The sequence below is a fragment of the Manduca sexta genome, chromosome 25 (genome assembly GCF_014839805.1).
Source record: "Manduca sexta isolate Smith_Timp_Sample1 chromosome 25, JHU_Msex_v1.0, whole genome shotgun sequence".
NCBI lineage: Eukaryota > Metazoa > Arthropoda > Insecta > Lepidoptera > Sphingidae > Manduca > Manduca sexta.
The window spans coordinates 15,543,061-15,558,672 of record NC_051139.1 but is presented as its reverse complement, the minus strand read 5'-3'; the positions used below and the strand labels follow the sequence as shown (position 1 = coordinate 15,558,672).

The 15,612-nt window shown below is 34.5% G+C and overlaps 1 protein-coding gene across 1 annotated transcript in view; it reads right to left on the bottom strand.

Moving 5' to 3' along the window:
- Positions 1–15,612, bottom strand: part of LOC119190581 (neuronal acetylcholine receptor subunit alpha-7-like) — a 66,428-nt gene that overhangs the window by 50,073 nt on the left and 743 nt on the right. The window lies entirely within an intron of this gene.

Genomic DNA, 15,612 nt, shown 5'->3' with positions numbered 1-15,612 from the left:
GCGCCACTATGGCAGGTTTTAACACCTTGTACACGGTGATCGCTATCCACATATACAATATATCCTATCACCAGGAATCTACAGCACAGCACCTTTTGCAAACTACAGATTTCAAATGTGAGGGACTGATCTATTTAATAAATCATAGAATGGCAAAATACTGTTTTTACCCTGCCCAACAAAGCGACTGTATTCGCCAAAAAATTAAACAAAATGCAAAGATAAAAGATTGTCCATGGCATTGTATCGTTTCACCAACTCATGACGGCTGGCAGCGGAGCAAATCACGTTCAATTTTGCAAGTAACTGTTACTCTGACAAATGGTAAATGTATTCTGATACAATTTCATTTGTTGTCACACCTTTATTTAAACTGTTTAATATTAAATTTAAATGCTTTATGTTTTAAAATTAAATGTGTAATTTTAAATAAAAGCCGTGGAATATATTTACAATGAACGATTTCCATATAATAATTATTATCGTGATTTCAATAAAGTTTTTCAGTAATATTGTACAATAATATATTTGGAATACTATTTTAATTTTATTAATTAATTTTGTAATAATGATAATGTAACTAAAAAGTATTTATAAAATATATAATTCTTACATGTTTCACTAACAATTGAAAGGAGAGGATAAAATTTACGCAACGAAAACAAATGTCACGATTTAACTTATTTGATGCAGTCCGCCCACTAAATATATATCATGAGCATTATATCACATTGATCATGCCTTAAATATCATTACTATCATGAGACCTTAAAACATTTTTGCAATAAAATGTAAATCAAACCAAAAATTCCCTCAAATCTTAGTTTTCAAAGTCGAAAGCTCAAAGGAACGTTCATATTTTATTTGGTTGGTATTCATTCCGACCGTTCGGTGTGACTAGCGCAATTGAAAATAACACTCTGTGGTACGTGCCCGAATTGGCAAAACCTGAGCAAAGTATTAACGTTTTGGCACAAGATATTTCAAAGGCGAAAGATCGCCGGAGCTACGGTAGTTATCTATGAAGAATCCTTTTTTTTTGGTATTTTGGTGATAAGACGAGCTAGCCGCTAATTTGCTGGTTAAGGTATTGATTAGCCAAAAACACTGGCAACACCATTCGAAGTTTGAACCCTGAAGAATAGCTTATAGATTGATTTCCTTCGCGCTCATCACCCTGAGGCAAAATATTTTAAGAGCAATATTATTAATTAATTACCTTTTGAGTTCGCTCTTAAGTAAACGTTTAAAAAATTGAACTATTTAATAAAAAAAAATTGAGCTGTAATTTGCGCGCTTGTTGTTATCTGATTCGGCGCTATTTAATAAACAAAACCTAACTGTCAAAATCCGTCAGATGCTGTGACTTTGTACAGAGGTTAGAGACTCGGTCCAATACTCGCTCAGATGATACTATACTCCTTATTGTCGACATTGTGCCGTAAGACGGGTGAAACCAACATAACTAATCTACTGATGGTAGCGATAATGCGTATCTTCCCCGCGAAAAAAAAAGATGCTATGACTTAAGATATCATTTGAGCTGATGATATCTGTTTATTAAAAAGCCACAATCTTAAGATACTGACTGTAATTAGACAGCGTCTCAGCCGATATCTCACTTCAGAGCGAAATTCAGTTGTATCTATAGGTATTAATCAGCCCTAAGTCTCATAATCTTCAGTCGCTACACTGGATACAATATTTAAACCGAACACAATATTTGAAAGCTCCCTACCAAAACCAATAGATGAGTTTCTTACCGAGTTGTGGTCTTGCATACACGAAATGTTCTCTTTATAACATTTTAAATGTGATTTTTATAGTTTGGTTTGAATTAAAATTATTGGCTGTTAAAAACAATCGAAATATGGGTTTTTGTCTCCGGTTTCCGGTGGGTTTTGTTCTTTGTAAGCTTTGATTCGCTATTGTCACCGTTTTCGAGCTAGGTTCGTGTTAAGCGTTTACGTTCGGTAAAAATATTGTATTGTTTCATTTTATTACCCATAGTCATTGGTTTCGTGGAAATAAAAAGTTATTTTTAACGCACAAATTTGTATATTACTTTATTGCGAAATATGTAAGTTACTCGTAATAGAAATTTGTTTTCAATACGTCAATAGTCTCACCACCTACAACATGTGAGACGGAACACTTTTCAATCAGTTACTTGAACCTTAAATATGACATAAAAAGTGAGCATTTTGAATAAAATAAATATTAACAAAAAGTAATTAAAATTTTACACACCCTATTGCCACGGCTACTACTCTAAGAGATATCGTCGCAGCGACGTTACACTTACAGTCAGAAATACCCTCACACACCCGACATGTTTACACTAAACTACAATATTATCAAAAAATCAACAAGTAAACCTGAGATTTTCGATGGAAAAAATCATTATTCGTATATGATTTTTGGCACAATGTTAGCAAAGGTACAGATGAGTATGTGATTTCATTTATTAATACAAAGTCAGTAATTCTGTAATCCGTAATATATATTATAGAATCTCACATCTTACCTGTATAAATGTGAATGTTTGGACGTTTGGTTGGGTTTGGATATTTGTTAGAAGTAAACGCAGAAACCTCTAAACAAATTTGAATCAAAATTAGCACAGGAATGGAATGATGGGATACTGCATCTTGGATTAAGAAGATTTTTTGACTAATTTATCATATACATCACGTTGGAGTCATACGGATGGCGCTATGGCACTTTTGTAGTAAGAAAGGCTTTACACGCGGGCGAAACCGTGACCAATACTAGTATCTTATAAAGCCAAAAAGTTCGGTAAACTAGTTCAAACCTGTCTGTGGATGTGACCACAATTTTTTAACATTTCCCATGAATGTAATAATGATCAGAGGAATTCAAAATATCGAAGCCCTGTCCAATAATGTATCCCTGAGGGTTAAACTGTCGAGGACAATAATGAAACACTCGACAGTCCTGTGCCGTTCCAATAACTTGCCGAAGGGAGTTCAATTATTATATTTTAATATTATTAATGTCTTATATCCTCTAGCTATTTGTAAGAAATAAATATTTTCCGAGGAGATTATAAAGCTAGATTAAATGTATTCCTGGTTAACTATATTCCTGGTTCAGAAGAAGTTATTTTTTTAAAGTAACGATAAGACCACTGGCTCAAAATTATAAAAAAATGGTTTAGTTCTTTCTATTACTGCACTAATCATCTTGATATTAAATTTTATTTTAATTTATATATCAGGCGAACGTAAGACGATCCATTCTTTATTCAAGCTTAAATAGACGCTTAGCGATTTGCTCGTCGCGTCTTAAAAACTGTCCGTTTTAGTCTCGTTCCACATTTAAATGTTGCCTAATTAAATTATCTTTGAAGACGCCAACGCTAACCATTACAATTTATAAACAAATAGAGCGGATGAATCCGTTTCTTTCCGCCAAATTAAACTGTGAACAAAGAGTCCGTTTTGCTTTTGTGTCGACAAATTAATGAATTTTGAACCGTTTAGGCACAGATGTTTAGAATACGATCGATTAGTTTGTTTACACGGAGTGACTTTAGATTGTCTGTTTAACTGTCGTTTATAATACTTATTTGTAGGTTACGCGTTATGTTATTAACTAAATAGAACACGTTTACTTAAATACTATGTTTAAAAAAAGTTGCGATAGCCTAGTTGGTTGTGGAACGGACTGCCGAGACGAATGTCCGCAGGTTCAAATCCCAAGGGCACACACCTCTGTATTTTCTAAAAAAATTATATACTTGCTTTAATGCTGAAGGAAAACATCTTGAGGAAACCTGCATACGTGAGAAATTCTCTATAGGAATTTTCGAGGGTGTATGAAGTCTACCAACCCGCACTAGGCCAGCGTGGTGGACTAAGGCCTATTCCCTCTCAGAAGTAGAGGAGGCCCGTGCCCAACAGTGGGACAGTATATAATACAGGGCTGATATTATTATTATTATAGTTGCGAAGGATGAAATTTTCCGAAAGGGAACCCGACACGACAATATGTATTTTATTGCTTTGAATGACGAGACGAGCATATGGAACTTTATGCATAACTAACAATATGCATAAAGGTCTTCAAATCGTACCATTGGTAATTAGATTTTACATAAATTACGAAAGGGAAGCCGGTAGGAATCGGGTTATATGAACCCTTCGTTACTGGGCCCTTATTCTGTATGATAGTGTAAACGCGTAACGCTAACGTTATCTTCGAGAAATGTGCGTGGAATGGTATTCTGTAAGCCAAATTCTATAGTCCTAAACATGATGCGTTGTGTTACGTGCTTGTTACGCACTGTTAAAATAACGTGCGGGATAGAGAATAAGGCCCCTGGTGCTCTAACATCAAACATTGTGTAAATGCTGATGCGCTCGCCTTAAACGTGTAGTCAGTGTTATTTCTGTGTATTATGCGCATAACATTCAGTCTTAAAACAACCACACCAGAAGGCAGTGTGAAAGTATAATTCAATTTCTTGCTAGCATTGCTCCCGAGCCCGCCCATGTGCAAAAGTTTTTCCTAGATAAAAGTCCTGCTTTATATTCTCTCGGAACAAAAATTAACTTATAACACTCTAAAGTAATATTCCTTTTAGTTAAAAATTTCAAAGTCGTTCTAGTAGTTTTTGCGATTAGCGCATTCAAACAAACAAACTCTCCAGCTTTATATATTAGTATAGATTTTGATTTTATAACTAAGCAATTATTTCCAGACGAACGACCTAACTAAATACATTTTTCTCTACAATCTATTTAATCAAACGCATTAGTTCGACGTAGCGGCGCATCAGTGATTAACAATGGCGGCTATTCAGAACATCGCCCGCTGATTCGTTTCCAGTCATTATACCGCTTTAATGATGTACTAATCGTTTCCAAATAAATCAGATACAATTTTAAAGGCATTTAGTGACAAACTCAAAACCCAGTCATAGAAACATAGTATTAAAATATTGATATTAAGTGATGTTAATATCGGTCTGTTATGAAACGAATAAATGGATGGATTTTAATTAAAATAGATTTTAAAGAATTTTCATTAGACAATATTAATCAGTCTTAATATGTTGTTAGACAGGTCATTGATTTTAATTCTCTATGTTACCTTATTACTGCCGTTTTGTCACCTAACTAATGCTGAGTTAAAAAGTAAAATAAAGTCGTGTAAAAACTAAGCTATATAAAACTAAAAATCCAGCTAAGGGTCCAGATCCATGCAAAAAAAACTAATTTCTTGGTATTGCTCCTGTTTAAAAGCATTTCTATCATGAACTTACACGTTTCATCATACATTTATACTAACTTATCAAATAAGATAATATATAACAGCTACTGTTTTTATTAACAATGTGATATAGATCTCTAGGATTCCACTTTAAATCCTAACCTGAGACCAATGTTAACAAGAACTCACAAATTTGCGATGTTATCTCCGAGATCAATCTAAAGCCAGCGTTGTGCACTCGCAGTCACTCTATACTCTAGCCGCTCAGCCACGAACGGTAATAAAGATTAATGCAGCTCAGTTATTTCAAATAACTATGGAGCGGCGTGCAATTACTTTCTAATTAGTATTTATGATTTTAGACCGGGGAGATTAATAGAGCGAATGAAATCTAAAATAGTTTAATTTCGATGTCCAACATTCACATAAACATAACAAATAATTATAATAAAACTAACCATTCTAGTTTTAGGGCTTAATAATAATAAAACTTAAAAAAAACTGATTTCTGCTGAGCACGGACCTGTTCTAACACTGAGAGGGTTTTAGACTTTAACCTAGTGGCCTATTGCAGATTAGCAGAATTTATATACCATCAAATTTCTTATGGAGAATTCCCAGATATGTAGGTTTATTAAAGATGTTTTGCCTTGGCTTTTGAACCCGCCTACGCCTTGGTAGCCCATATTTCCTGAGTTTAAATGGAATTCTGCATAGTCTTGGTTTTCTTCCATTTTTACAAACAACCTGTCTTTTTTTGCAAACAAAACGATACAATACCTTTCCAGGTAAACTTTGTTACAATAAAAGTAAGCCATGACCGGAAACTATGCCGAAACATATTAATAATGTCTGAGACCCGAAGTTCCTGAAGCTATCAATAACGCTATCACAAAAGCTCAAGTCGGCCTTTCACAAACTTAGAGGGCTCATTGTCGCTACAACGCTACTTGAACGGTAGAACCAATTCAATTGGATCACCCTTCAAAATTAATGCAGGAACCAGTGTTATGAACAAAGAGTTATTAACCTTTATGAATTCGCTTTTAGATTTGAAACATAACAGGACTGGCTCGGTGGGGTAGTTGTATTAAGGTACGACTGCAGTGCTGAGGTCTCGGGTTCGATCTCCGGGTTGGACAAAGTGGGGTTATTACTCAATATCAGCTCGGGGTCTGGAATTTGTGCCCGATATGGCTAGCACATCATGGGACGGAATACAGACGGTGGAATGTGGATGCACCAGTTGCACCTCTGCCCCTTTGGGGATAAAATGCATCAGTGTGTATGTGTGTACATAACAGGAAGGACCATCACGCGTTGACGTGGAGGCTTTTTGATACAAACACATTTTAAGTCACTGAATTATATGAGAATACAGAAACTGAAGTTTATCTGTGTTCGGGTTTGATGGACAATATAATCAGCGTAATTACTGGGACTTATGAACATTCTCATGTCTCAGGATGACAAGTGCAGTGGAATGCCACGCAGTACTTTCTAACTCAAAGTACCGTATGATGTTAATGCTATTTATGAACAGTCGTAGCTCTTACCATTAGACAAGCGGCATGCTCATTTCTCCATTTAGTAGTCATAAAAAACTCTTTCCAAAGCCAATGCATAATATTAATTGTTGTACTGCTACTTGACTACAACTGTAGTCTATTGCATTTAATTTTATAGCTTGATATTTATTTATTACGGAATAATGCACGATAGTTGCATTAAATATTTATCTGGCTGACGTCATTACGCTTCCACGAGCTAATCTAGATATATCGTAATATTCTGACGATGCAATGATCGGATAACTCCAATCAAAGCCCCATTGGAGAGAATTTATATAAGCGATCCGATATTGTAACCCGGTCGAGTAGTTTGAGATCTTAATTGCAACCGTAATTGTAATAATATCGTACTCTGCATAATTATTGTAAATTTGTTTTTGTTCGTAATCATTTTGATGACAGTGCTTATTAAGGCTGTTTATTATTCGTCGTTATGTCGTTATTTCATTCCGTCACAATAAATATGCCTTCATTTCCGATAGCTATATTGCAACAATTAGCTAGCCATATCAGAAATTATGCTGCCCTGCGTAACATCTTTATATTTCTAACGGAATACGTAAACCGCCAAACAGTTCATAAATTGCACGTGGATTGGAATCACAAATGGACCTAATTTCGTTTCGAACTAATCTGACGTGAAACAGAATCATCTAAACTTCCACATTATGAGGATTTACTGTGTGCTACAAAACTCTACAATACGCTGTGCTACACATCACGTAGCGGTGTAGTACGTACTACGCAGTATGCAATATCCGCGTAGCACGTTCGTAGCGTATATGTGTAGCGTATGCGTAGCACGCACGTAGCGTATTAAATTAAACATTCTGCGGATTTTATCGCGTGCATTTCATGTTTACCTCTACATTTTTGGATTTCGCCACAGGCACTATGAGATCGGTAGTATATATTGTTTTGTATGTTTTCCTTTTAAACTGGCACTTTTATTCAAAGTAGGTACATTATGCGATATGATGTTTTGTTTATTAAGGTAAATAAATATTTTTTATTTGGGTATCTCTTTTCCTCTTAGACCATTAGAATATATCTAAGCGTTTTCTATAGAAGCATACTTGCAATATTCCATATTATTTGAAACAGAAAAAAATAGACAAACACAAATCCGACGATTCGCACATCAGCGAGTAAATACACCGTATTTATCCGATTTGAAAGCAGAAAACACAGAAAATGCTGCGTCACGGTTTCGAGCCTACGGTCAAGCGCAAAACAGAAAACATAAATCTGTGTCAATACCAATTAATTTGGGCCCCGCTCGGTCGGAGTTCGGACAAAAACCGAGCGAGCAGACGGTAATGCTGTTTGGTTATGCAGCTAATTTGTGGTATTGTGCCTCGACCGCGCTTATTTTAGTTTATTATCGCGTTATCTTTGTTAGATTAAATTGCATTTTCAAATTGTTGGATACGATGTTTTGAATGTTTGAATATCCAGGCTAAATAGTATAGACTTAATACAGAACACTGACGTATATGCTAATTTGAAATTGTTTTCGTGCTGCACTTCGCTTGTTTTTGCTGTTTTCATAGCGTATGATTAAGGATAGTAATTTCTGTGATCTATACATATTTGTTTTAGCGCTGTGTATCTAAAAAGGTTACTCGTAGTCGATACCAACTTGACTTTTATATTTACATTTTATTGAAATGAAATGAAATGAAATGATTTATTTGAATCTGTAAAATGTTATACATTATTTAGATTCTGTCAATATTAACTCTAGCACCAGTTCGGAAAGGGGTTTTCACCAGAGAAGAACGGGCAAGAAACTCTGGTGTTGCTCTTTTCAATCAGTTTAAGGTAAAGACTACAGTACATGATAAAGTGAGAAGAGAAAAAAAAAAGTTTAGAGCAGTTCATTTATAGGCTCGTGAAATAAGGAATAAATTAATTTAAATTTTTATATGACTGCACAACCCTCTCAGGAATCATGAAATTTCTCTATTATCCTTATAATTATTTCCTCCCAGCACCTCTAGCAATTAGAAATTAGAAATGTAAGCGAAATGGACAGAACAGTCCACACAAGCAGCACCCGTTCACGAGTATGACGCATGTGCCAGCCATCGGCGTCCTCAACCATATTGTAGGGAAGTGGCCGACCCGTCACACGACGCCGCCGCAGGTACAGACAGTTAGAGATTATTTCATACCCAAGCCGCTTACTTTGGAGTTGGAGTCAAGACTACAGTGGAGAAGGGTTCATATAACCCGATTCCTTTCGGCTTCCCTTTGCGTAGAATGTAATTATCATTAGAACGATTTGTAGACCGCATTCATGCAAATTAGTACTTATATCTTGTGTCGGTTACCCTTTCAAAAAATTTCACCCTTCGCCACTGCAAGACTATTTGAATTTGAAGTTTAAATATTAAGTAACATAGCTTGAATCTACTCTGCTAGTCCCTTAAAAATTAAATAAAAAATAGCAATCTCCTAAAACAACCTATTTATTTTTTGCCCCCACTGCGCACAATAAACACATTAAATATTAACTACATAACCAAGTTCAATAACCTAATAAATCAAATGTGTAAAAATGTTTGTTACGATCACGGTGAAAATACTGGCAATTTGAGATAAGACTTGGCATTAGCGGTGATATGGCCGACGTTGGGCGTGTGCCAGCTAGAGGTAGGTCTGTGCTGTCGCCGGTAATGGACACGGGTAATGCTTAGGGGAATGGGAGGTATGATGTATTTTATGAAGTAAAAATATGGTTATATTGTAAAGTCATTATAAAAGCTTTATGGGTTTAGTAGTATGGTAGCATAACTGATGTAGTTTTAAAAATCGACATAACAAAATCAAATTGTAAATTAAAAAAGAAATTGATGAAGTTTTAAAATCATCAAAACAAAATGAAATTGGTAAAAAAAAAGTGATTTTTATTTCTGTCCTATTTGGCAATATCGTCGCCCCTGTCACATCATGTCATAGAAACTAATAAAGGCTGTATTATAAGACACTACTGGCATTTTTATGTACTCATTATGAGATAAATATGTTACCTTCTTTCTTTCTATTCTTTCGTACTTTCTATAAATTTATGTTGTATCTAAAATACGTATAATGTTCTGTAGTGACAATCACGAGTAAAAAGCCTAGTGCCTGTGTACATGATCCCACTTTTTGCCTCGCTGACAAATTATCGAAAAAAGAACGTCAGTCACAAAAACGTCTCGCGGATGAAAGCAATCGTTCGTGAAGAGATTTATAGCTCCTATGTCCCCATCGGTACAACAATCTATCATTTTCGTGCCATTAGGACTACGCCCAGCCGTTCGCTTAGCCGGCGGTGCCATTCGTCACAAATACACCACGTAATTTCATTTTATGGTGCGGTGCATTAACGTCTGATTGTGCTTGCTCGAATCGGTTTTGCAAATTCTTCGAATTACGTTCTGTTTGTGGAATTCTGTTTATTTGCATTTTTATATCTAATTGTACAGTTACGATTTGATTTAAAGGAATAAGGAATGTCAAAGAATATAATGGTAGGTAATTTAAGGCTATATTTCCAGTTTGCAAATTACTTATTAGGGTGTACCTTGCATATTCTGACACGTCTGTCTCAAAATTATAGAAAATTTCTTTGTCATTTCTCCGATAAATTTTTTTTTGAAAAATTTACTTTTATCAATATGACCGCAATGAATTAAATCTTAATGGCATCTAGAATAGTCTTCTACAAGGAAACTCTGTCTAGGTACCAGTGGCGAAGGGTCCTTATAACTCGATTCCTGTCGACTTCCGTTTATGTAGAATATAATTATCATCAGTACGATTTGCAGACTGCATTTATATATATTAGTACTTACATGTTGTGTTGGATTCCCCTTTCAGAAACACTTTCACCACTTCTAGATAGATTTCGTCTATATACGTCGCAAACCAAGGAATACTAGGCGGTGTACGAATTCGAACATATTCGCTCACATTTAGAAGATTGAAATTCGTAATCGAATAAATCTAGACATTCCCGAACGAGTCGACAGACACTGCTTCGTTTAAACGAAAAGGTTTTCCTAGAATTGTGTTTGTGTTTTTCGTTTTGGAAAATTGGAAGGACACACAATGTTATTAGTTGCAATAATGTTAACCTATGTGTTAAAATATGATTATATCCTACAATATATATGTAATGATGTCATGATGCCAAGACGAGTGTAGACTCATGTAAACGAATTTAGATACCATGGCTTTCGCACACAAATTCACACTGACTCCAATATTCAGCACTTTTAATATGAATTAGTATTCTTAGAAGATTTCTCGTATAATAATTCAATTATACCACATTTTCTTGTGCCAAGCAAAGGCATATAGGCATGGTGTAAATTTATTTTACAGAATTCTCTTCTGCAAAGCAACGGTATATAAGCATGGCTTCACTCTGATTTACAGAACATTGTAGCCATAATTTGATATGGAAAGTAAAACTCAAAGCATTTCCACCTCTGTATAGAACTCCCCGATTCGCTTTTCTGGTGGTAATCGTGATGAACTAATGAGTCATCATTAATACTTTATCCATAATTAGAATTGTTTTCACGCACGTCCCTACCAAACCAAATACGATTAATTAAATCTTCATAATCAGATATCGTGATAAATAAAGGTCTTTTAACAAGTGTTTACCAGCAAATAATGGGACGATGCGGGTGATAAAATCTGAGGTACAAAGTAGAACGGCGGTAAAGTTTTGTGTAGATTTATATAACTAAATGATGAGCTAATCGCTCGCCTGATTGTTAGAGCGAGATTAAACAGTTGCATTGCCAAGTATTGTGAAATGTGAAGCACTCTATTCTCCCTAAGATTACAATGGACGACTTATTGGAAGGTCCTTGACCTGCAGTAGGTCGAAAACAATTAATAATATTAACGCCCTGTGACCTGTACTAAATGCCCAGTAATTTTACCGACTATAAGGTCCTCCGATAAAGTATGTTAATGTTTATACACTGTCGTTTAGAAAAAAAATTATAGACAAAATGTAATGCGACTACATATTTTAATATGCGATACAGCTTATAACTACTAAATAGGATATTGAATCCAAAATGAAACTTACTATATTTAAAATTATTTGTAATAATTGCGAATCAATGCTTATCCATCATTTTGAATCAGTGCTACCACATTTTTTCTATCATTTCTAACATAAGAGACAAGGTTAAACAACACTTAAGAAACCTAATAAGAAAAAAGCTTAGATTAGCAAGAAGTAAGTATTTTATATCTTAACGACTCATCTCTTTATTGTTGTCAGAGTAATAAAGGTAACGGTTGTTTCAAACTCCTTTTCATTATCAATAATAAAGTAACTTTAACACAAGAACTGATATTATAATGTAAAACATAAGCTCATGGTTTATACACAGGTAGACATAAAACAAAGCTACTACATCTCGGAGAACTTAGTCCGTCCTAAGTACCTATAATTATTTATTTATTTACCCACTTTACCAGTTATTAGGTAAAGACAGAATTTATCCTATTCCAAGATTATTTTACGTGTATATTTATTAAAACAAAACTATTTTTCGGATTTTATGGCGGTTTTTATATTAATTTTCTTCAGACGTTTTGTAGACTTTACAGCCTTTGGTAGTCACGAGGGACTAAGATATTTTGGACGACCAACACGATGAGAAAAATAAAATTTAAAAACCGCGATATAATCTGAGAAATAATTTTATTTTAATATCTAATATTCGCGTAAACATAAGAATGATTGTGTATTAATTTATATATAATATGCTTCAACAGTATATGCGGACTTATTGCCACAGTTCTTTGTCCATCAACCTTAAGTTGTTGCAAAAATACAAGAAATATATAAAAGTTATTCCGAACAAACCACAATTTCCTTTAAAATAACTAATTAACTTTTTATCGCAAAAACTGATTACAGTCAATGTCCAATATAAAATCATTATAGTTAAAAATAAACTATAAATAACTAAAGTAGTACTTACGTGAGATCTCCAACGGTATCAAAATATTAAAGGTATGTACCAGATTTATCGGATTATAAATAAATTTCCGCCGACATGATCGCTGGCACTAGCGATATTCAAGAATTAGTTGTGAAGGAAATTAAAGGGACAGAGATAAGCAGCTCCAAAGTAATTTATTTCTTACTCATTTTACTATTTAATTTAGTTGTGAGTTAGACCTTGGTGCTGATGTGTTTCATTAGAGAAATATTCACTGATTATTTGCCGAATATAAAAGAGAAACTAAATAAATTAATCTATAATAGTCCGGTTTTTTTGTGCTTTACTTTATATATCTTCACTTTATTTTGTTGCATGTCTCGATATTATGTTAAGCGAAAACGTAAACCACACAAAATTCAAGAACTATGGCGAGGGATTATCAATGCGAATAAAATTCCATGCAGTTTCTTAACACAGTAAATAAAAAGTAATACAATAAGGTAACCTGATGATAAAATACTTTATATTAGAACTGAGAACTTCTCTAGAGACCGTTTTCATGCTTTGAGAAATCCGCTAATCCGCACTATGCCAGTGTGGCAGACTGAGGTCTAAACCCACACTGTAGTAGAGAAGACCCGCGCCCAGCAGCGGAATAGTATATAATACAGGACTAATATTATATTATATTAATTTACTGGTGGTTGGTCTCTTGTATGTAAGAGTCTTTTCTTTGTCTGAGTACGTACCGCCGCAATGTCTATTTCTGTCGCCAAACAACACGGTGCATGCACTGTTGTATGCGGGAATGCCAACATTGCAGCCAGTGTAAATACTGGGCATTTTGAGACTAAACATCTTATGTGTCAGAGTGAGAAGCGTAGTGAAGAGCAGATAAATCCTTACTCGTATTTGTACAAAATAATTTGTATATGATTTATCTTTCACAGTGTTTCTGGAAAATAATTTGACATCTGCGCTGCGCCTAAATCTCACTTAACCTTTAGAAAACGGTGATATTCTATGACTACGATTTCAATAAAGGGCTAAAATCGCAACCCCAAAGCGTCGCACGCTATACACCGACCCTTAAAGATTCTATTGCCAATAACGCTATTAAGGCTCTTTGTGGGAGCCGCTTATGCATATTCAAGTAATTACTGACTTAGAACGAATGTTCTGCGAATTTTTAGCTAGTTTTTCTTTCTTATTTGTACAATATGAAATACAGATGATTAAGTACACTACATAACTATTTTTCGCCGGTCAAATTTAAGCCAGCATGATTTAATAATAAATCCCAGAACACAAATCATTGAAAGAAACCACAAAGAATATTTTAACGTATGTAAGAATCAATTTACAATCAACCGTTCTAGGAAATTATGAAGATGAACATTTATCATCCGTAATGCTAACAATCTAATCATTTCTCCACATTGTAACATAGAACAAAGATCCATTCCCTCCTTTATCTAAATCTTAGGGACAAAAATTGGTAACTGGCACATTAACAACTAAATTAGGTTCGGGAGAAACACATATTAATTTTCCTCTAACGTCTTTTTAATAACTAAGTTATTGGACTAAACAATATTGAGAATACGAAACATCGAACAAAGAGTCAAGAGTCCTTTTTGAGTCATGTAAGGACTTGTTTCAGACAAAGACTTGTATCGGGACAAAGCAAATATGTGAACATTGGAATCAGGTCAATACGTTATGATAATACAAGACAACGAGTACGAAGTTCTACTATACCTGGACTTAATAAACAAACTTTTTACAAAATTTTTCCTTTGTAAAAACTCACCTATACAACTTAATGTAAGATTGAATATATTACCGATACGTCAACTCGCTCCCTGACACATTATAACAGTGGAATGTTCGTCAAACAATGAGTTATATCTCTGGCCACCCCTTTAGGAATATAGGCGTTAGTTTGGCATGTCAGAAATAGAACGTCTATCAAAGATTCTGAGATATGCTATCAAATGGTCTTAATTAAGTTTACTTATCTCACCCCAATGTAATTCCTACGTGAATAAGAATAGTAGATCTTATTTGTATTGAATATGGACTAATACTTATTTTATTCTTGTGACAACCTTGTAATAAGTTGCAGTCTGTTCAACATATCAGTCCGGGTACAAGGCGTCTCTGTTCTTTGTCTTTAAATGAAGGATAGCTTCTTCTAAGGGATAATACTCCTTTTTTACGCCTTACTTCTACAATTTGGGACTTGCGAAAAACATGCTCAATGATAAATCATTATAAACTTAGCCAGAGACGAAACTTTACACCTTTGAAGGCAAATTTTATAGATGTGACTACAAAGAGATTGAAGACGTCGGAACTAAGTTTAATAAAATATGATACGAAAGTAATGTAACGTTAAATAGAAGTCTATACTGACTTGATTTCATAGAAAATTACAATACATTATGGAGTTATTTTTTAAGTGGAGTTTTTGATTACCTGAATTTTTTGTCTCTGACTAATATTATTCAACATTGGAAAAATCACCGATAAATAAATGGTCATAGCCATAACACAAAAGAAGTCGATACTCTCTGCCTGCCTATAGCAAGCAGGCATGATATAGGTCAAGATATCATGAAAATCGTGATTATATCTATTCGGAAAAGACATTTGTGTTAGATCACATACTATTAGGACGTACATCATGTTCAATGTATTGTAACCATGCTTTAACAATACGAGACAAGGACGTCAAGATTGTAATCTTGGTTTACGGAAACCACGACGCACAAAACATGTCTTTGTGAGTGCAAATCGTTGGAAATGCTCAACGTGTGAAAACAAAA